General features: G+C 48.7%; 1 protein-coding gene and 3 long non-coding RNA genes across 15 annotated transcripts in view; 2 read left to right on the top strand and 2 right to left on the bottom strand.

The window, feature by feature from the left end:
• Positions 1–597: 597 nt before the first annotated feature.
• LOC136005800 (uncharacterized) lies at positions 598–8,056 on the bottom strand. The gene is made up of 3 exons (XR_010608906.1): positions 7,807–8,056; positions 6,725–7,008; positions 598–1,838 (listed from the first exon to the last, which is right to left on the bottom strand). It is a non-coding gene; the product is annotated as an uncharacterized LOC136005800 (long non-coding RNA).
• Positions 7,506–17,621, top strand: LOC136005809 (uncharacterized). 6 transcript variants are annotated; one of them, XR_010608922.1, is made up of 10 exons: positions 7,509–8,038; positions 9,126–9,266; positions 10,004–10,092; positions 10,250–10,353; positions 10,650–10,756; positions 11,576–11,634; positions 11,748–11,940; positions 12,121–12,237; positions 12,413–12,467; positions 12,855–17,621. It is a non-coding gene; the product is annotated as an uncharacterized LOC136005809 (long non-coding RNA). The 6 variants fall into 6 exon arrangements; XR_010608923.1 differs by having other exon boundaries at positions 7,506–8,038; positions 11,576–11,639; positions 12,121–12,467; XR_010608921.1 differs by having other exon boundaries at positions 7,507–8,038; positions 9,136–9,266; positions 12,121–12,467.
• Positions 14,413–21,246, bottom strand: LOC136005805 (uncharacterized). The gene is made up of 3 exons (XR_010608913.1): positions 20,722–21,246; positions 19,636–19,917; positions 14,413–15,653 (listed from the first exon to the last, which is right to left on the bottom strand). It is a non-coding gene; the product is annotated as an uncharacterized LOC136005805 (long non-coding RNA).
• Positions 20,727–21,452, top strand: part of LOC136005797 (proline-serine-threonine phosphatase-interacting protein 2-like) — a 6,154-nt gene continuing 5,428 nt past the window's right edge. For all 7 annotated transcript variants that reach the window (XR_010608898.1, XR_010608897.1, XR_010608900.1 and 4 more), the window contains exon 1: positions 20,727–20,953. The gene's annotated coding sequence lies outside the window, so the exon portion shown is untranslated. The remainder of the gene's footprint in view (positions 20,954–21,452) is intronic.

Genomic DNA, 21,452 nt, shown 5'->3' with positions numbered 1-21,452 from the left:
ATCCTGGAGAGGAGAATGCTGTGTGGAGACCTCCTACCAGATTCCAGTGCCTGAAAGGGGCCCACAAGGATGCTGGGGAGGAGCTCTTCATTAGGGACTGTAGTGATAGGACAAGGGGTAATGACTTCAAACATAAACAGGGGAAGTTCAGGTTAAATATAAGGAAGAAGTTCTTTACTGTGAAGGTGGTGAGGCCTGGAATGGGTTGCCCAAGGAAGTTGTGAATGCTCCATCCCTGGCAGTGTTCAAAGCCAGGCTGGACACAGTCTAGGGTGGTATGGTTTATTGCGAGGTGTCCCTGCCCATGGCAGGGGGTTGGAACTAGATGAACTGAAGGTCCTTTCCAACCCTAACTATTCTATGATTCTGTGATACTATGGACAGGAAGTGCAGAGTTTGAGGTTTTAGCCCATTTCTGCTGCAAGCTTGCCAACTGCAAGTGGTAACAAGTGCATATGTACATGTGGGAGGAAAAGCTGTCTTTCAGGCTCATGAAACTGAGCTATACCAGACAGCACATTTCAAAAGACTTGGGCTTAAAACTGCTTGGAAAAGGGATGGGCAAGAAAGAGAGGGAACACAAACGAGTCAAGACACTTTGCTTTCATAGATCCCCAAAGCTTTTTTATTGCACCATAGTTGTGGGAGAGAAGTCAGCTGAGATTGCAGGACCATGGGGTACCTACGGAACATGGAGTGCCCTCATGAAGGCAGTCTCCTCAGAGGCAGTGGTGTGCTGAGTGACCCCTTCCACGTTGGTCATACTGACCCTCCTGAACATAATGCTCATCTTTGAAGTACCCGGGTGTGTAAAGGGATGACTTCTTCTCTGGACGAGTTGTTTTCCAACCTAATCGGTTCTATGATTCTATGACTCATGGTTACCCTCTTTCCTGCAGAAGAACAAAATCCCCTGCTCCTTGCTGTGGACAGGAATCTTTGTAGTGGGATGAGAAGAGATCAGAATAGAGGAGATTTGCTCTCTTCTCACAGAAGTTAGGGCTCTTTTGTCTGTGTTGATTCAGTTGAGACCCAGGAGTGTGAGTGGATCAACTATTTCCGCAGTGCCCTCTGGCTTCATGTCAGCCCCCCATGACATGCCTTGGTATCAGGTCTCCGTAAAGCCCAGGCTGGCCTAACCTTTGGCCTTCCCACCAGCTCTGGCAGGGCAGCTGGGGAGCACAGAGCCACGCAGATCTTCGGCTCTGTCTTTTCTACTGTGCAGGAGGGCTTCTCTACCCACCCCGACCAGTGTGCCAGAATTACTTGCTTTATGGGGCTTCTGGTTCCACAGAAGAGCTCTGTTTTTGCTCTTCCCCATCAGATCATGAGCTTTCCCTCTCTAAAGGGAATGGTTTAGCTGACAGCGATGCCCGGTCCCCCCTGAAAGATGCTGAGAAGCTGGACTCTGACTTTGGAGACAAGGTTTCACTAAGGAGAAGTTCTGGTCAAAGCCCTGTATGTAGGCATTTCTGGAGCTTAAGGATGTCCAAGCTTGGGATCCCACCAGTCTCTGCAGTTTGATGGAACTTGGTAAAATGCTTTGGTTGTTAGGCAAATCATAGAATCATAGAATCAAGACATCTCTTTCAGCCTCACCCACCATTGCCTCCCATCCCTTTAACACAGGTGGCCAGTGTTTCTGTCCTGTGTAGAATCTTGTAATGAGCACTTCTCATAAGCAGACCTAATTTTTTTGTGCTTTCTCTTTCCGGTGAGCCTGGTTATGCCAGAGTTGACGGCTACATCTCTAGATGCTCTTGATCCTGTTTGTAGGTTCTCCAGGCAGAAGACACTGTTGGTCTGGCCAGTGTGGTGGTGCTTCCAGTTACTCCCAGCTGTGAGAGAAACAGTGTTGTTTTTGCATAATTGGGGATGGGGCTTTACAATATTAAGACTTTCCAATTTTAGAGCTTTAAGATCAATAGTAAGGCTTTGCAAGAATGAGAGTTTTCAATACTAGGTCTGGGATTAAGTTCCTAAGGCAACGAAAGAAAGGGTTTGAGATGTACTTACTCAAAAAGGTATGCTCTGTGGTTCAGGACAGTGTCATCTCTAGATGAAAGACACACTCTGTGGTTAAAAAGAATATTATCTACATACAATTTATGAAACTAAACCAGTGCAGGCTGGTTAAACAGTAAGTTGCGGTAAATATTTATACCCAGAGTATTGTCTCCAACCATACTGGGAATCACCTTGTCCTGGGTGGAGTGATGTTTGGTTTACAACTGGCTTGCACGGGTGGATCTCACCCAGTGCTTAGGGAAAATCTCTAAAAAGTAAAATTATGATGTTTAAAGGTCACATAGAATCTGACTGTGGGGGGTTAGAGTGTGGTCCCGTAGCACTTGCTATTGCAAGTGCTGGAGGGGAAATAAGCCAAGTTCATGGTGTAGGGGCAGATGTGACAAGAGGGGATTCAATTGCTAGATTTAGAAGAGTGGCTTGGGAGCCAAAGAGGAATGAATGTGGCCAGCCTGGGGACACTACCATTCCTCCATCGGTGTGGACATGGACTCCACCTCATAATCCTAAAGTAGTAAATGTAATTGCAATTAAACATTTGAAGTAGATGTTTGAAAGAGAAACTGGATATAGAAATACAAATGCCTGGGTAGAATGGGTCAAATATACAGTGAAAATAGAATAGTTTTAGATATATTAGCTGAAAAAGGAGGAGTATGCATAATGCTAGGGAATACGTGTTGCACATTTATTCCAAATAATACAACACCAGATAAGCAAAGCCTTACAAGGCCTCACTACCTTGGCAGAAGAATAGGCTGAAGATACGAGAACAGATACTTCCTTAACAGGATGGTTAGAATCCTGGTTTGGAAAACGGAGAGGAATGGTGGTATCAGTTTTTCCTTTTGAGGGAACTGAGTGCACCATCAGCAAGTTTGCTGATGACACAAAACTGGGAGGAGTGGCTGACACATCAGAAGACTGTGTTGCCATTCAGCGAGACCTGGACAGGCTGGAGAGTTGGGCGGGGAGAAACTTGATGAAATTTAACAAGGGCAAGTGTAGAGTCTTGCATCTGGGGAAGAACAACCCCATGTACCAGTACAGGTTGGGGGTTGACCTGCTGGAAAGTAGCGAAGGGGAAAGGGACGTGGGGGTCCTGGTGGATAGGAGGATGACCATGAGCCAGCAATGTGCTCTTGTTGCCAAGAAGGCAAATGGCATCTTAGGGTGCATTAGAAAGGGAGTGGTTAGTAGGTCAAGAGAGGTTCTCCTCCCCCTCTACTCAGCCTTGGTGAGGCCGCATCTGGAATACTGCATCCAGTTCTGGGCCCCTCTGTTCAAGAAGGACAGGGAATTGCTTGAAGGAGTCCAGCGCAGAGCCAGAAAGATGATTAAGGGAGTGGAACATCTCCCTTATGAGGAGAGGCTGAGGGAGCTGGGTCTCTTTAGCTTGGAGGAGACTGAGGGGTGACCTCATCAATGTTTACAAATATGTAAAGGGTAGGTGTCAGGATGATGGAGCTAGGCTTTTTTCAGTGATATCCAGTGACAGGACAAGGGGCAATGGGTGTAAACTGGAGCATAGGAAGTTCCACGTTAACATCAGGAAGAACTTCTTTACTGTAAGAGTGACAGAGCACTGGAACAGGTTGCCCAGGGGGGTTGTGGAGTCTCCTACACTGGAGATATTCAAGGCCCGCCTGGACAAGTTCCTGTGTGATGTACTGTAGGTTACCCTGCTCTTGCAGGGGGGTTGGACTAGATGATCTTTTGAGGTCCCTTCCAACCCCTGGGATTCTGTGATTTTGTGATTCTGTAATTGTAGCAGCATGTGTATTAATAGCTATAAGGTGCTACCTAATTCCATATATAGGAAGACATATACAACTTCTTGAAACAACTCTGTTAAAACAAATGCTCATGGGAACGCCACCCTACTCTGATAAATGCTTTAGATTAAAACAAAAATAATAAAAAAGTGAAGATGATTGGGACGACTTATCTTTAGACCAAAACCGTGAAATTATTTTATCCAGACTGGAAGCGACATATGAGGCATTTCTTTATGGAAAGTGTGAAATCCAAAACCGGTATAAATAAGAGGAAGGGGGAATTGTGAGAGAAACAGTGTTGTTTTCACAGAACTGGAGATTGGGCTTTGCAATATTAAGGCTTTCCAATATTAGAGCTTTAAGATCAATATGAAGGCTTTGCAATATTGAGAGTTTTCAATACTGGGGCTGGGGCTAAGTTACTAAGGGAATGAAAGAAAGGGTTTGAGATATAGTAACTCAAAAAGACACACTCTGTGGTTAAAGCCAATGTCACCTCTAGATGAAAGATTCACTGCGAGGTTAAAAAGAATACTCTCTATGCACAAACTAAGCAGGTGCAGGCTGGTTAAACAGTAAGTTGGGGTACCACATGTCTCCCAAAGAGTTAGAGAATTGTACCGGAAAAGGATTATGTGGTTAATAATGATGTGGTTAATAAATAAGAGGAAGGGGCGTACAAAGTCGAGTAAGGGAAGGTATAAACAGAGGCGGGACAGTTAGCATATAGATTATAAGCACTGAATAGGCTGTAAGCCTTGGAGTACCCAAGCAATGGGGAATCAAGGGAGGGAACTTGTGGATGGGATTGGAAATCATAGTTCTGCTTTTGCTGTGTGTGCCTACTTGCTAGGACACCTGTTTTTGCAGAAACATGAATAAAGAGCTGCTTCACTGTTGTGTCTGCCCTGAGCTTAAGTTTTTACCTAGAGACCGTTTCACAGAGCAGCCACACAGAGTGGAAGTGCTCCGTTTCAGCAAAGTATTTGAGGACTCAGATAATTATTTGCACATTCAGAAAGCGCCTATTACAAATCTTTGCCTTTGATCAGCAAACTGCTTGGACAGATATCCCATCTTCACAGTCGGGGCAAGAAAAGGAATCTAAGCAATGGACCCAGATGCAGGGGCCCTCTGTGTCAGAAGAAGTTTTTAATTTCAAGTTCTTCCAATGTGCAACCATCTGGAAGAGGCTGGAGATAACCAAGAAGCCGTACGTGCTGAGGGGAGTGCTGCACAATGTTTTGGGAAACTGGCTTATGGTTAGGGCAGAAATATTCCACTCAGATCTCAGATTAAGCTTCTCCCTATTTCTAAAGTCCTTCTTTAATGGTGATTAAGCTTGCAATATAGGTTTCAGTTTGGCCATGTCTTTCAGGGAAGCTCTCTTAGAGAAGCACCAACAATATGCTATGTGTCTGGCTTAGCTGTAGATGTGCTCCAGGCTTAAGTGCTAATAGTGGAAGGTGATCTGCATCTTGCCTGGTGTAGCAGTCCACAGTGTAGCAACCCAATGACAGCCTGTGCTGCCACAAACCTGCAACCTGCAGTGTTGCTTAGAATTTGGAGAAGATGCTCAGCTCTTCAACCACCTCTCCCAGTGAGGGGCTTCCAGATTTTTGGTCTCTCTCATATATCCTCATGTGCAGCATTGCTTAAGTAGCTCCACAATGCCTTATGACACAGGGATGGAGGATAAAGGGACCAGTTCAGTTTAAACAGTTCAGCTGTTTAAACCTGGTGCCCCGTGACTAACTTTGGAGGAACAGGAGTTGCTGATGTATGATGTGCTTCAAGTTGAATCTGTGTGACTTCAGTGCATGTGTAAGCCAGACAGTCCCTGGGGCTTTTACTGTATTTCCTTGTCTGGAGAAGATGACAGTGAGCTTAAACATCTCTCCTGCTGCATTACAATGGACTGTGCAAAGTGCACATTGCAAGGAATAAGCTATCCATTTTTGTTTCTGAAAGCCCAAGTGTACAGATATTCTGCTGAAGGACCCTGCTGTAGGTCTTAGTTCTCAAATACATCTTTTAAGATTAAGTTTTGAGACTTGCGTGGTGGCTATCTTTCTTCTAAAAGATGTCATACTCACTTTTTTGTCTGGGATGGTACACCTTCAAAGTACCCTAGGATGCTCAAGTTCCTTCTCCTGTAAGGAAGCCTACAAGAGCATATCCTTGCTCAGCCTTTACTTCCTACGTGCTCAATACCACAACAGCTCTGGGACAGAACACACCAAGACTTTAGCCTCCCCCTGGGCCCCTAGACTCAGGCTGAGTTTCCTCACAGGCCTCTCTAGAGGGGTTTCTCCTCCTCCCAGACAAACACAGAAGTGAACGGCCTAAGAAGAGAACCTGATAACCAGCTGCACAGCTCCTGCTTTCCCCCCTAGTGAAAGAGAGGCCACAGCTTCTATAATAAGACAAAATGAGAAGAGGGATAGAGATAGCATGTAAACCTTATGTCCCTTCAGATGCTGGGCATGCTGCCTTCAGGCAGAGTTAGAGCTCTTCCTTTTTGGTCCTATGAGCTAAAATACAAAGCATCACAAGAAAACAGCATTATTCATGAAGGAAGTTCACATGAGAACTTCTTGCTGCATTTCCAGATAGAGGCAGGGCCAGGCAGCTGGTGTACGGGTCAGTATTAGGCAGGGGCTGCCCCTAAACCCCCTGTTACCATGAGATGGCCAAGCTCATCCTGCAGCCACAGGGTTTGGGCAGTGCAGACCAGCCCTGTGCCTGCTCAGGGGATCACCAGCTCCACAATGTGCAATGGGCTCCTGGTCAGGATCATCTCTGCTTTCACCCATGCACAATTTACGTTTCCCACACATATTATAAATTACAGATGATATCGATAAGAAAGGGATTTCTCAAGCCCAATGTACAAAGCCTAAGAGAGTGGACATTACCTGTTTAAGATCATTAGGTTCTCAACTACAATGTCTTCTGCAAGGAGGCACTGAGCTCTGCAGGGTCCCATCCATGTGGGGACTGGTTAAAATCACTTCTGCTCCAGGGGGGCTTGGCCTCGGCTCGAGCGATGACTCCCTTGAGCGGCTGAGCACCTGGGCAGTGCTCAGAAGGGTCAGTGACACCTGGTCCCTCAGGCTGAGCCTGGAGCCCCACTGTGGCTGGAGATGCCTCAGGCACTGCAGGACAGGCTGCCACACTCGCTTGGCACTTCCAGGTCCTGCTACAGCACAAGCAGAAAGAAGAGACCTCACATTCCCCATCCTCAGTAGTAGGAGCTTGGTTTTTCACCCTGCATTTCCTACAGGAGCAGCTTGCCCTCCCAACAAATCCTTATATAGAAACCTGGCCTTCTCCCAGACTCCTATGGAGAAGCATCCCACCCCACCCCCTTCTGCCCCCGGGGCATTACAGGATAGCCTGGCCCCTGCACAGTCCCTATAGGGGAAGCTGGCATCCTAATAGGCTCCTATAGAAGAGTTTTCCCTCCCTGCCAGTCCCTTTAGGGGAGCTTGGCCTCCTCTCAGGCTCCTATGGAGCAGCCTGCCCGTCCCTCCCCCCGCGGCCATTTTATGACAACTCCATCCCTCCACAGGTCCACAGAAAGGAACATGGCCTCCTCCTAGGCTTCCATAGATGAGCCTTGCCTCCCTGCCAGTCCTTATAGGGGGAGCCTGGCCACTCCCTTACAGAGAAGTTTGGATTCTTCCCCGGTTCCCAGAGATGACGTTGGCCTCCCATCCGGTCCTCAGTGGGGGCAGCGAGCTCCCTCCCAGGCTCCTATAGAGGAGCGTGGCCTCCACACAGCACTTCATAAAGGATTCTGTTCCCCACAGGCCCTTGTAGGAGGGCCGATCCTCATCTCAAACACCTATCGAGGGGCCTGGCCTCCTCACAGGATCCTATGGAGCAGTCCGACCTCCCCCCACGCCCTTACTAAGGAGCCCAGCCTTCCCACATAGGAGCCCGTATCTGAGCCTACTGCAAGCCCGCTCCCCTCCTGACAGAAGACCTGCCTCACCCAGGCTGGGCGGCCATTTCCTCGCTCCCAGGTCTGCGTTCTGCGCTGAGTCCTTCCGTGCTTCACGCAGCCACCGCGCTGCTGACTGGAAGGGAGCCGCTGGGGGCGGTGTCAATCTCTCCCTGCTTCCGGCCGCAGTACCCGTGGCTGCGGCTCGGTGGTGACGCAGAGCATGGGCATATTGGAGGCCGTGAGGGCGCCCCGCAAGGCCCGTGCCAAGAACAGGCCCAAGGTGCGGGGGGGCAGCGGGGATGGGCTCCGGGTGAGGTTCCTCGGGTCCTCGCCCGGGCTGGCTGCGCCGCCTCCCGGTTGTGGTGGGTCCGGTGAGCTTAGAGCGCCGGGGAGGGGTCTGCAGGGTTGTTGCATGCCGCGGGGCGCTCATCAGCACTTTGTCTCGTGGTCGGGGCTCTTCCTGAGTGGGTTTAAAGCGGCAGAGAGGCTGTCAGCTCCAGGCCGTGTTTGTGGCCGTGTTTGTTTGTCTGCTGCTGGAAGGCATGTTCCATCTCTGGCAGTGTGCAAGGCCAGGCTGGACAGGGCTTAGAGCACCCTGGTCTAGTGGAAGGTGTCCCTGCCCGGATTTCGGTAGTTTGTCGAATGATCTCAGCTGAAATATCTTGCCTCAGAGCCGGGTCAAATTGGAAATGTTTCTCTTAATTGCCTAATCTCCTCCATGTTGCACGCTGCACCCCAGAGAGGAACGGCAGTGAAGACCTGGCTGTCAAAGCCCTTTGAGAATAAACTGGTGAATTAATTGACCACTGTTCTGGAAAACAAGGGTCAGATCTAAGTGTCAGCAATGGCTCTGATTCCAGAACAAGTTTTATTTCGTGGCTGTGGTTCCATGATTTTAGCTGGTGGCAGAGCATGGCTGGAGCCACCGATGAAGTCAGAGCAGACTCTCCCCACACAGGGCAGGTTTTATCTTTTCTGAAACACAGACTTTGTTAGCACCGTGCTCGTTCCCTCTTAAGCTGACACTACTGATACTGGATGCAGCAACGAGGATGGTACTCCTGCAAAGGAAGTGTTTTTACATATTCGCTGACAAATTTATCTTGCAAACTACTGTTTGAAGACAGAATCCTGAACCTGTGGGTACATAGCTCTTCTTCTACCTGAATCTCTTAAGCTTAATCCTCACTGTGACACATTCTTCGGAGGTAGTGTATGATCTCTGTTTCCCAAGTCCATGTACATGATTTGGGTGGATGTGCGGTAGTTGTGCAAATACACGTTCCTGTACTGTCAAGCCGATAACTATGGGATCTGCCAGAGGTTCCTCTGCCCTGCGATGCATGTTTGACACTTGAATTTCTCAGACTTTTCTAGGCCCTGGCCAGGATTTAGTGACTATCCCGCAGTGATTCTATCACCTGAAGGGAGGTTGTGAGGTGGGGGTCTGTCTGCTTTCCAAAATACGAAGTGATAGCACAAGAGGAAAGGACCTCAAGCTGCAGCAGGTAAAGTTTAGACTGTATTAGGAACAATTTCTTCCCCAAGAGGGTTGTCAAGCACCGGAACAGGCTGCCCAGGGCAGTGGTGGAGTCACCATCCCTGGAGGTGTTTAGAAGATGTGCAGATGTGGCACTCTCGGACACGGTTTAGTGGTGGATTTGACAGCGTAGGGTAAACGGCTGGACTCAATAATCTTAAATGGTCTTTTCCAGCCTAAATGACTCCACAGTTCTAATCAGAGCATGTACAAGACGATGCTTTGGCCACCTTACATTGTCCCTTCATTTTCATGTACACATGGCGGGCAGCATCCCTACACCGAGGGCTGGCCCTCTGTTCTCCTCTGCTGAGTCCCCTCTCTGCCACAGCCATGTTTGTCTGCTGCCCTGACCCTTGGTGAACCTCCCCAGCATGGCTCTGCTGTCGAAGCAGCTGGCTATTCATAGCTGTGGGTTTGAAACAGCTCTGGGGCTTGAATCGTGAACTACACTTGGCCTATATCCCTCGATGAGCTTGCTGGGGTGTTGTTCTGCAGAAGGGCCACTCACTTTCAGCAGGATTTTCCTGAGGTCTTTTTTAGTATCAGTTTTTCTGTGCCCCAGCTTGCTGTGTGCTAACCTGGGGCAACTCTTTGCTTCAGGTTGCTGTGTGTTGAAACCTGGCTGAATTCATTGGGGTGAGGGGCAGATGTGACTGTGCTTGCTTGAATAACTTCTTGATACCAGTTTTCTTATACTGAAAGGTGGCCCCCAGCAGGACTGACGCTGACATAGGTAATGCTGCTTGGATGCTGCTTCAAAAGTCATGCTGCATTTATATGTTCCTGCAAAGGTGGGTGTGCTATGGGGTCAGTTTGATGTCAGCTAGAGCAGTTGATTTGAACAACAGGGCCTTTTCATGTATGTGTGTATGTGTATATGTATATAGATATATATGTATGTATATTTGTTTATGTCTCTCTATATATGAAACTTTCTTTTCTTTGCAGAGATACAGTGTGGGACAAGGTCAGATCTAGCTGGCACAAGCCCTTTGGGAAGAAGCAATGAAAATGGAGGAATTCAGGGAAAAGAAAAATAGCATTGGAAGAAGGTCAGGGTGTTGATCCATCACCATCCTTGGTGATGAATCCTGGCTCCTGGCTCATGTCTCCCATCATGCCCCAGCCCCCTGCATGCTTCCAGTGTCTGCCACTGCTGGGAAGTCCTGAGCTCCTTCCTATATGTTGAAACCCTGCTGCTGAAGCTCTGACTTCCTTCTTCTAACTGCCTGTCCTGGGTTTACCAGGAGCCGTTTTGCTCCTTCTTAGTAACTGGTGCAAGCCCTGTGTTTTGACTTCCAGCCTGGGCAGAGAGCTGATAATACCGATTGTTTTTAATTGTTGCTAGGTAATGTTTATTCTGGCCAAGGACTCTGTGAGTCTCATGCTCTGCTGGGGACGAGGGAGGCCGTGAGGAAGCAGAGACAGGGCACCTGACCCGAACTAGCCAAGGAGGTATTCCATACCATAGCACGTCATGCCTGGAGGGGGAACTGGAAGTTACCCGGAAGGGGCAGGCTCTGGCTCTTCGGGGGGGGGTCGAACTCGTTCGGCGGTGGTATCGTATTCTCTTGTTATTTTCTCTTATCAATATTATCATTTGTGGTAGCAGCAGTGGTTTGTGTTATACCTTAGTTACTGGGCTGTTCTTATCTCAACCCGTGGGAGTTACATTCTCCTGATTTTCCTCCCCATCCCTCCGGGAGTGGGGAGGGTCGGGGGGGGGGGGGTGAGTGGACGACCTGTGTGGATTGGTTTAAACCACGACACTGCCACATCTCCTTTGGGTGTCTTTTGTGGATGCCTATCGCAGGGGCTCAGCTCCAGAGACACCAGCCTCAGCCGGCAATGTTCTTAAAGCATGTATACCTGTATCTCATATGTATAGTGCTGCGTGATGTCCATAGGCTTTGCCAAAATTGGCAAGCCTTTTAACCTCTTCTGGCTTCAGATTCCTTTGTCTGGAAAATGAGAGCAAACTGCTGCAAATTTGGACACAGCAGAAGGGAGTTCGCTTCCCAATTTCCCTAGCTTCTATGGAGATGATACAGTACTATATATTGGTGGATTTTGTTTGTAGAGTTCCTTTGCTTAGACAGGTGGAGGCTTAGCTAGAAGTGTAAAAGGTGTGTTCTGTGAAGATGCTTTAGGGGAACATAGGTCCTTAAGGCAATCTGAGTTTGTACTGTGCCTCTTCCTTTCCTAAGTCACATAGTCCATTGTGGAGCTTTGATGGTCAGTAATGTGTTGACTCTGGCTTTGTTGTCTTCACAGAGCTGATAATGGAGGCGATTCACAAAACCAGGAATCTGCAGTACTAGAAGACCGTGGAAGTAAAGTAGACATGCTGCTCTTTCTTGCTATATGGTTTAACAGTGCTAACACACGCGCACAGTGCTGGCTCCGTCTTAAATATGAGGGTTTTCCTTTGCTTCATTTCCTGCAGACACTACATCAAGAGCTGCAGCAGAGGAAGACTGTCACATTAAAGTCTCCATAGTGGGCTCTGAAAAACTGAAGAGTACACCAGGGACATTGCTGGTAGCAGCCTTGCACGGTTGGATAAGAGTGATTTAGATGTCAAGAACTCGATTGCTATGAGGTTTTCATGCCAAATGAAGAGCAGCTTGTCTTGTGAGGTCAGTTTTGGTCAAGCAGTAGGGCACTGGGGGCCTTGTGTGCTGTCCCCTGTTCTGCGGGCAGCCTTTGGCCACCTCTTCACTTGGAGCCTGTGTTTTCCTCCAGAGCTACGTACATGAGCTTTAATAGCAACTCATTGCTTGGTAACACGGTCCTGCCCTGTTTGTTGGCTCTCCTAGGCCAAGCACCTTCATGAGCAGTGCTGCAAGGATAAGGATGAGGCGGAACACAACAAGCTGTTGTGCCCCACAACACAAACATGGTTACAGAGAAGCAGCAGGAGACGGTATAGGGAGGTGGGTGGCCGTGGGACAGGAAGGGTGTATGTTCTTGGAGCTCTCCTGCCCCATAACTCTTCTCCCAGCTCTGGGTTTGGGGGTGAGATGGAAGGGCTGGCAATGTTCTCTAGCTGGGCTTCAATACCGTTGGTGATGCACGTTTGCTCTGCTGTAGCTTTCTTCTCTCTCCCAGTTTTGGCAGCTGTTCCTCAGTCTGGCTCAGTTGAAATCATCACCAGAAGACTCTGGTGAGTGTGGAAATGCAGGCTTTGGAGGGGAGTGTTTCCTGGGGCAGGAGGTGTGAAGCCGTGGCATGGCTCTTGAGTGAGCTCCAGCTCCTGGGTCAGGTCAGGCTCCTCAGAAACTCATGCTCAACATACCGGAGGCGGAGCTCACTCAAGAGCCATGCCATGGCTTCATAGCCTATTTCCAGTTTCTTGCCGTTTCTCTGGTGCATGACCCTCCACCTTCTGCACAGCTCTGCATTTCCTTGCAGTGCACGTCCATAGCTGAGCTCACACATTACTGCTGCTTTCTCCCTGATGTCCCTGCCAATTTGCATTTCGTGTACTGCCTTCCAGCAAAGGGTCTTTTTAATCAATGTTAATCAGATGAGAGTGTGATTTCTCTCACAGGCAGGAGTTACCAGCAGAGCGTTACCACACTGGAGAAGATCCGGGAAGAATGGCAAAGAGCACGTCAAAGGTTGTGAGGTAAAATTCCCCAAACACCTTCACGTGGCAGTGTGGTCCTCTGGATGTCCACTCCTCGCTGCAGGGGTCCGGGATGGCACAGATCTGCCTTCTCTCTGTTGCCCTGGCAGTGAAGCTGCAGGACATGTTGCAGCTAGCCCTGTGTGTGTCTTCGGCTTGCCTTCTGCATTTAAGGTCCCACCATTTCATGGTTTTCACTCTTCTGTATTTATTTTTCCTTCCACTACCTTTTCAAAGTAACAGAATCAAAGCAGTGAACTTTTTGACCATTAACCTGTTTGCACGTTTGTTGTGGCCATTATCCTGAACAGCCGTCGTCACTTGCAGGTACTCAGTGACTTAAGGCCAGTGTGTCCTACAGCCATGACACCACCTAGCAGACTCTGAAACTCTGAAGGACTTTAAATGAGTTTGCAGCAGAAGGTGCTGACACACTGGGAATGCAAGCTGGGTGAAGCCATCTCCATGGGAACCCAGTGTGCCAGCAGCCCTTCACCATGTATCTCACGTGGTAGCATGCGAACCCGTCTGAGCAGATGTATCAGTCTAAAGCAGACTGTCTCATAGCGAAATGGTCTACCCAGGACTTCCAGCAGGTGCTAGGGAAGTCCAGAGCAGGTGGCAAGAGGACCATGATGATGCTCTGCTGCTGACCTGTGTCTTGCAACTGTCTGCGATGTGTAACCAAGGGTTGAAGGAGGTGATCCGGCTCCTGTACTCTGTTCTCGTGAGACCTCACTTGGAGTATTGCGTACAGTTCTGGTGTCCTCAACATAAAAAGGACATGGAGCTGTTAGGGCAAGTCCAGAGGAGGGCCATGAGGATGACAAGGGGGCTGGAGCACCTCGCATATAAAGGCAGGCTGAGAGAGTTGTGGCTGTTTATCCTGGAGAGGAGAATGCTGTGTGGAGACCTCCTACCAGATTCCAGTGCCTGAAAGGGGCCCACAAGGATGCTGGGGAGGAACTCTTCATTAGGGACTGTAGTGATAGGACAAGGGGTAATGACTTCAAACATAAACAGGGGAAGTTCAGGTTAAATATAAGGAAGAAGTTCTTTACTGTGAAGGTGGTGAGGCCTGGAATGGGTTGCCCAAGGAAGTTGTGAATGCTCCATTCCTGGCAGTGTTCAAAGCCAGGCTGGACACAGTCTAGGGTGGCATGGTTTATTGCGAGGTGTCCCTGCCCATGGCAGGGGGTTGGAATTAGATGAACTTAAGGTCCTTTCCAACCCTAACTATTCTATGATTCTGTGATACTATGGACAGGAAGTGCAGAGTTTGAGGTTTTAGCCCATGTCTGCTGCAAGCTTGCCAACTGCAAGTGGTAACAAGTGCATATGTACATGTGGGAGGAAAAGCTGTCTTTCAGGCTCATGAAACTGAGCTATACCAGACAGCACATTTCAAAAGACTTGGGCTTAAAACTGCTTGGAAAAGGGATGGGCAAGAAAGAGAGGGAACACAAACGAGTCAAGACACTTTGCTTTCATAGATCCCCAAAGCTTTTTTATTGCACCATAGTTGTGGGAGAGAAGTCAGCTGAGATTGCAGGACCATGGGGTACCTACGGAACATGGAGTGCCCTCAGGAAGGCAGTCTCCTCAGAGGCACTGGTGTGCTGAGTGACCCCTTCCACGTTGGTCCTGCTGACCCTCCTGAACTTAACGCTCATCTTTGAAGTACCCGGGTGTGTAAAGGGATGACTTCTTCTCTGGACGAGTTGTTTTCCAACCTAATCGGTTCTATGATTCTATGACTCATGGTTACCCTCTTTCCTGCAGAAGAACAAAATCCCCTGCTCCTTGCTGTGGACAGGAATCTTTGTAGTGGGACGAGAAGAGATCAGAATAGAGGAGATTTGCTCTCTTCTCACAGAAGTTAGGGCTCTTTTGTCTGTGTTGATTCAGTTGAGACCCAGGAGTGTGAGTGGATCAACTATTTCCGCAGTGCCCTCTGGCTTCATGTCAGCCCCCCATGACATGCCTTGGTATCAGGTCTCCGTAAAGCCCAGGCTGGCCTAACCTTTGGCCTTCCCACCAGCTCTGGCAGGGCAGCTGGGGAGCACAGAGCCACGCAGATCTTCGGCTCTGTCTTTTCTACTGTGCAGGAGGGCTTCTCTACCCACCCCGACCAGTGTGCCAGAATTACTTGCTTTATGGGGCTTCTGGTTCCACAGAAGAGCTCTGTTTTTGCTCTTCCCCATCAGATCATGAGCTTTCCCTCTCTAAAGGGAATGGTTTAGCTGACAGCGATGCCCGGTCCCCCCTGAAAGATGCTGAGAAGCTGGACTCTGACTTTGGAGACAAGGTTTCACTAAGGAGAAGTTCTGGTCAAAGCCCTGTATGTAGGCATTTCTGGAGCTTAAGGATGTCCAAGCTTGGGATCCCACCAGTCTCTGCAGTTTGATGGAACTTGGTAAAATGCTTTGGTTGTTAGGCAAATCATAGAATCATAGAATCAAGACATCTCTTTCAGCCTCACCCACCATTGCCTCCCATCCCTTTAACACAGGTGGCCAGTGTTTCTGTCCTGTGTAGAGACTTGTAATGAGCACTTCTCATAAGCAGACCTAATTTTTTTGTGTTTTCTCTTTCAGGTGAGCCTGGTTATGCCAGAGTTGACGGCTACATCTCTAGATGCTCTTGATCCTGTTTGTAGGTTCTCCAGGCAGAAGACACTGTTGGTCTGGCCAGTTGGGTGATGTTTCCAGTTACTCCCAGCTGTGAGAGAAACAGTGTTGTTTTTGCATAATTGGGGATGGGGCTTTACAATATTAAGACTTTCCCATTTTAGAGCTTTAAGATCAATAGTAAGGCTTTGCAAGAATGAGAGTTTTCAATACTAGGTCTGGGATTAAGTTCCTAAGGCAACGAAAGAAAGGGTTTGAGATATACTTACTCAAAAAGATACGCTCTGTGGTTCAAGACAGTGTCATCTCTAGATGAAAGACACACTCTGTGGTTAAAAAGAATACTATCTACGTACAACCTATGAAACTAAACCAGTGCAGGCTGGTTAAACAGTAAGTTGCGGTAAATATTTATACCCAGAGTATTGTCTCCAACCATACTGGGAATCACCTTGTCCTGGGTGGAGTGATGTTTGGTTTACAACTGGCTTGCACGGGTGGATCTCACCCAGTGCTTAGGGAAAATCTCTAAAAAGTAAAATTATGATGTTTAAAGGTCACATAGAATCTGACTGTGGGGGGTTAGAGTGTGGTCCCGTAGCACTTGCTATTGCAAGTGCTGGAGGGGAAATAAGCCAAGTTCATGGTGTAGGGGCAGATGTGACAAGAGGGGATTCAATTGCTAGATTTAGAAGAGTGGCTTGGGAGCCAAAGAGGAATGAATGTGGCCAGCCTGGGGACACTACCATTCCTCCATCGGTGTGGACATGGACTCCACCTCATAATCCTAAAGTAGTAAATGTAATTGCAATTAAACATTTGAAGTAGATGTTTGAAAGAGAAACTGGATATAGAAATACAAATGCCTGGGTAGAATGGGTCAAATATACAGTGAAAATAGAATAGTTTTAGATATATTAGCTGAAAAAGGAGGAGTATGCATAATGCTAGGGAATACGTGTTGCACATTTATTCCAAATAATACAACACCAGATGGAGCCATAAGCAAAGCCTTACAAGGCCTCACTACCTTGGCAGAAGAATGGGCTGAAAATACGAGAACAGATACTTCCTTAACAGGATGGTTAGAATCCTGGTTTGGAAAACGGAGAGGAATGGTGGTATCAGTTTTTACTTCTGTAATTGTAGCAGCATGTGTATTAATAGCTATAAGGTGCTACCTAATTCCATATATAGGAAGACATGTACAACTTCTTGAAACAACTCTGTTAAAACAAATGCTCATGGGAACGCCACCCTACTCTGATAAATGCTTTAGATTAAAACAAAAATAATAAAAAAGTGAAGATGATTGGGACGACTTATCTTTAGACCAAAACCGTGAAATTATTTTATCCAGACTGGAAGCGACATATGAGGCATTTCTTTATGGAAAGTGTGAAATCCAAAACCGGTATGAATAAGAGGAAGGGGGAATTGTGAGAGAAACAGTGTTGTTTTCACAGAACTGGAGATGGGGCTTTGCAATATTAAGGCTTTCCAATATTAGAGCTTTAAGATCAATATGAAGGCTTTGCAATATTGAGAGTTTTCAATACTGGGGCTGGGGCTAAGTTAAAAGGGAATGAAAGAAAGGGTTTGAGATATAGTAACTCAAAAAGACACACTCTGTGGTTAAAGCCAATGTCACCTCTAGATGAAAGATTCACTGCGAGGTTAAAAAGAATACTCTCTATGCACAAACTAAGCAGGTGCAGGCTGGTTAAACAGTAAGTTGGGGTACCACATGTCTCCCAAAGAGTTAGAGAATTGTACCGGAAAAGGATTATGTGGTTAATAATGATGTGGTTAATAAATAAGAGGAAGGGGCGTACAAAGTCGAGTAAGGGGAGGTATAAACAGAGGCGGGACAGTTAGCATATAGATTATAAGCACTGAATAGGCTGTAAGCCTTGGAGTACCCAAGCAATGGGGAATCAAGGGAGGGAACTTGTGGATGGGATAGGAAATCATAGTTCTGCTTTTGCTGTGTGTGCCTACTTGCTAGGACACCTGTTTTTGCAGAAACATGAATAAAGAGCTGCTTCACTGTTGTGTCTACCCTGAGCTTAAGTTTTTACCTAGAGACCGTTTCTCAGAGCAGCCACACAGAGCGGAAGTGCTCCGTTTCAGCAAAGTGTTTGAGGACTCAGATAATTATTTGCACATTCAGAAAGCGCCTATTACAAATCTTTGCCTTTGATCAGCAAACTGCTTGGACAGATATCCCATCTTCACAGTCGGGGCAAGAAAAGGAATCTAAGCAATGGACCCAGATGCAGGGGCCCTCTGTGTCAGAGGAAGTTTTTAATTTCAAGTTCTTCCAATGTGCAACCATCTGGAAGAGGCTGGAGATAACCAAGAAGCCGTACGTGCTGAGGGGAGTGCTGCACAATGTTTTGGGAAACTGGCTTATGGTTAGGGCAGACGTATCCCACTCAGATCTCAGATTAAGCTTCTCCCTGTTTCTAAAGTCCTTCTTTAATGGTGATTAAGCTTGTAATATAGGTTTCAGTTTGGCCATGTCTTTCAGGGAAGCTCTCTTAGAGGAGCACCAACAATATGCTACGTGTCTGGCTTAGCTGTAGATGTGCTCCAGGCTTAAGTGCTATTAGTGGAAGGTGATCTGCATCTTGCCTGGTGTAGCAGCCCACAGTGTAGCAACCCAGTGACAGCCTGTGCTGCCACAAACCTGCAACCTGCAGTGTTGCTTAGAATTTGGAGAAGATGCTCAGCTCTTCAACTACCTCTCCCAGTGAGGGGCTTCCAGATTTTTGGTCTCTCTCATATATCCTCATGTGCAGCATTGCTTAAGTAGCTCCACAATGCCTTATGACACAGGGATGGAGGATAAAGGGACCAGTTCAGTTTAAACAGTTCAGCTGTTTAAACCTGGTGCCCCGTGACTAACTTTGGAGGAACGGGAGTTGCTGATGTATGATGTGCTTCAAGTTGAATCTGTGTGACTTCAGTGCATGTGTAAGCCAGACAGTCCCTGGGGCTTTTACTGTATTTCCTTGTCTGGAGAAGATGACAGTGAGCTTAAACATCTCTCCTGCTGCATTACAATGGACTGTGCAAAGTGCACATTGCAAGGAATCGGTTGTCCATTTTTGTTTCTGAAAGCCCAAGTGTACAGATATTCTGCTGAAGGACCCTGCTGTAGGTCTTAGTTCTCAAATACATCTTTTAAGATTAAGTTTTGAGACTTGCGTGGTGGCTATCTTTCTTCTGAAAGATGTCATACTCACTTTTTTGTCTGGGATGGTACACCTTCAAAGTACCCTAGGATGTTCAGGTTCCTTCTCCTGTAAGGAAGCCTACAAGAGCATATCCTTGCTCAGCCTTTACTTCCTACGTGCTCAATACCACAACAGCTCTGGGACAGAACACACCAAGACTTTAGCCTTCCCCTGGGCCCCTAGAGTCAGGCTGAGTTTCCTCACAGGCCTCTCCAGAGGGGTCTCTCCTCCTCCCAGACAAACACAGAAGTGAACGGCCTAAGAAGAGAACCTGATGACCAGCTGCACAGCTCCTGCTTTCCCCCCTAGTGAAAGAGAGGCCACAGCTTCTATAATAAGACAAAATGAGAAGAGGGATAGAGATAGCATGTAAACCTTATGTCCCTTCAGATGCTGGGCATGCTGCCTTCAGGCAGAGTTAGAGCTCTTCCTTTTTGGTCCTCTGAGCTAAAATATAAAGCATCACAAGAAACCAGCATTATCCATGAAGGAAGTTCACATGAGAACTTCTTGCTGCATTTCCAGATAGAGGCAGGGCCAGGCAGCTGGTGTAAGGGTCAGTATTAGGCAGGGGCTACCCCTAAACCCCCTGTTACCATGAGATGGCCAAGCTCATCCTGCAGCCACAGGGTTTGGGCAGTGCAGACCAGCCCTGTGCCTGCTCAGGGGATCACCAGCTCCACAATGTGCAATGGGCTCCTGGTCAGGATCATCTCTGCTTTCACCCATGCACAATTTTCGTTTCCCACACGTATTATAAATTACAGATGATATCGATAAGAAAGGGATTTCTCAAGCCCAATGTACAAGGCCTACGAGAGTGGACATTACCTGTTTAAGATCATTAGGTTCTCAACTACAATGTCTTCTGCAAGGAGGCAGAGCTCTGCAGGGTCCCATCCATGTGGGGACTGGTTAAAATCACTTCTGCTCCAGGGGGGCTTGGCCTCGGCTCGAGCGATGACTCCCTTGAGCGGCTGAGCACCTGGGCAGTGCTCAGAAGGGTCAGTGACACCTGGTCCCTCAGGCTGAGCCTGGAGCCCCACTGTGGCTGGAGATGCCTCAGGCACTGCAGGACAGGCTGCCCCACTCGCGTGGCACTTCCAGGTCCTGCTACAGCACAAGCAGAAAGAAGTGATCTCACATTCCCCATCCTCAGTAGTAGGAGCTTGGTTTTTCACCCTGCATTTCCTACAGAAGCAGCTTGCCCTCCCCACAAATCCTTATATAGAAACCTGGCCTTCTCCCAGACTCCTATGGAGAAGCATCCCACCCCACCCCACCCCCTTCTGCCCCCGGGGCATTAAAGGATAGCCTGGCCCCTCCACAGTTCCCTATAGGGGAAGCTGGCATCCTAATAGGCTCCTATAGAAGAGTTTTTCCTCCCTGCCAGTCCCTTTAGGGGAGCTTGGCCTCCTCGCAGGCTCCTATGGAGCAGCCTGCCCCTCCCTCCCCCCGCGGCCATTTTATGACAACTCCATCCCTCCACAGGTCCATAGAAGGGAACATGGCCTCCTCCTAGGCTTCCATAGATGAGCCTTGCCTCCCTGCCAGTCCTTATAGGGGGAGCCTGGCCACTCCCTTATAGAGAAGTTTGGATTCTTCCCCGGTTCCCAGAGATGACGTTGGCCTCCCATCCGGTCCTCAGTGGGGGCAGCGAGCTCCCTCCCAGGCTCCTATAGAGGAGCGTGGCCTCCACACAGCACTTCATAAAGGATTCTGTTCCCCACAGGCCCTTGTAGGAGGGCCGATCCTCATCTCAAACACCTATCGAGGGGCCTGGCCTCCTCACAGGATCCTATGGAGCAGTCCGACCTCCCCCCACGCCCTTACTAAGGAGCCCAGCCTTCCCACATAGGAGCCCGTATCTGAGCCTACTGCAAGCCCGCTCCCCTCCTGACAGAAGACCTGTCTCACCCAGGCTGGGCGGCCATTTCCTCGCTCCCAGGTCTGCGTTCTGCGCTGAGTCCTTCCGTGCTTCACGCAGCCACCGCGCTGCTGACTGGAAGGGAGCCGCTGGGGGCGGTGTCAATCTCTCCCTGCTTCCGGCCGCAGTACCCGTGGCTGCGGCTCGGTGGTGACGCAGAGCATGGGCATATTGGAGGCCGTGAGGGCGCCCCGCAAGGCCCGTGCCAAGAACAGGCCCAAGGTGCGGGGGGGCAGCGGGGATGGGTTCCGGGTGAGGTTCCTGGGGTCCTCGCCCGGGCTGGCTGCGCCGCCTCCCGGTTGTGGTGGGTCCGGTGAGCTTAGAGCGCCGGGGAGGGGTCTGCAGGGTTGTTGCACGCCGCGGGGCGCTCGTCAGCACTTTGTCTCGTGGTCGGGGCTCTTCCTGAGTGGGTTTAAAGCGGCAGAGAGGCTGTCAGCTCCAGGCCGTGTTTGTGGCCGTGTTTGTTTGTCTGCTGCTGGAAGACATGTTCCATCTCTGGCAGTGTTCAAGGCCAGGCTGGACAGGGCTTAGAGCACCCTGGTCTAGTGGAAGGTGTCCCTGCCCGGATTTCGGTAGTTTGTCGAATGATCTCAGCTGAAATATCTTGCCTCAGAGCCGGGTCAAATTGGAAATGTTTCTCTTAATTGCCTAATCTCCTCCATGTTGCACGCTGCACCCCAGAGAGGAACGGCAGTGAAGACCTGGCTGTCAAAGCCCTTTG

This window comes from Lathamus discolor, chromosome Z, assembly GCF_037157495.1.
Source record: "Lathamus discolor isolate bLatDis1 chromosome Z, bLatDis1.hap1, whole genome shotgun sequence".
Taxonomy (NCBI): Eukaryota; Metazoa; Chordata; class Aves; order Psittaciformes; family Psittacidae; genus Lathamus; species Lathamus discolor.
Note: the sequence above shows the minus strand (reverse complement) of the source record. Positions and strands in the feature narration are given on the sequence as shown.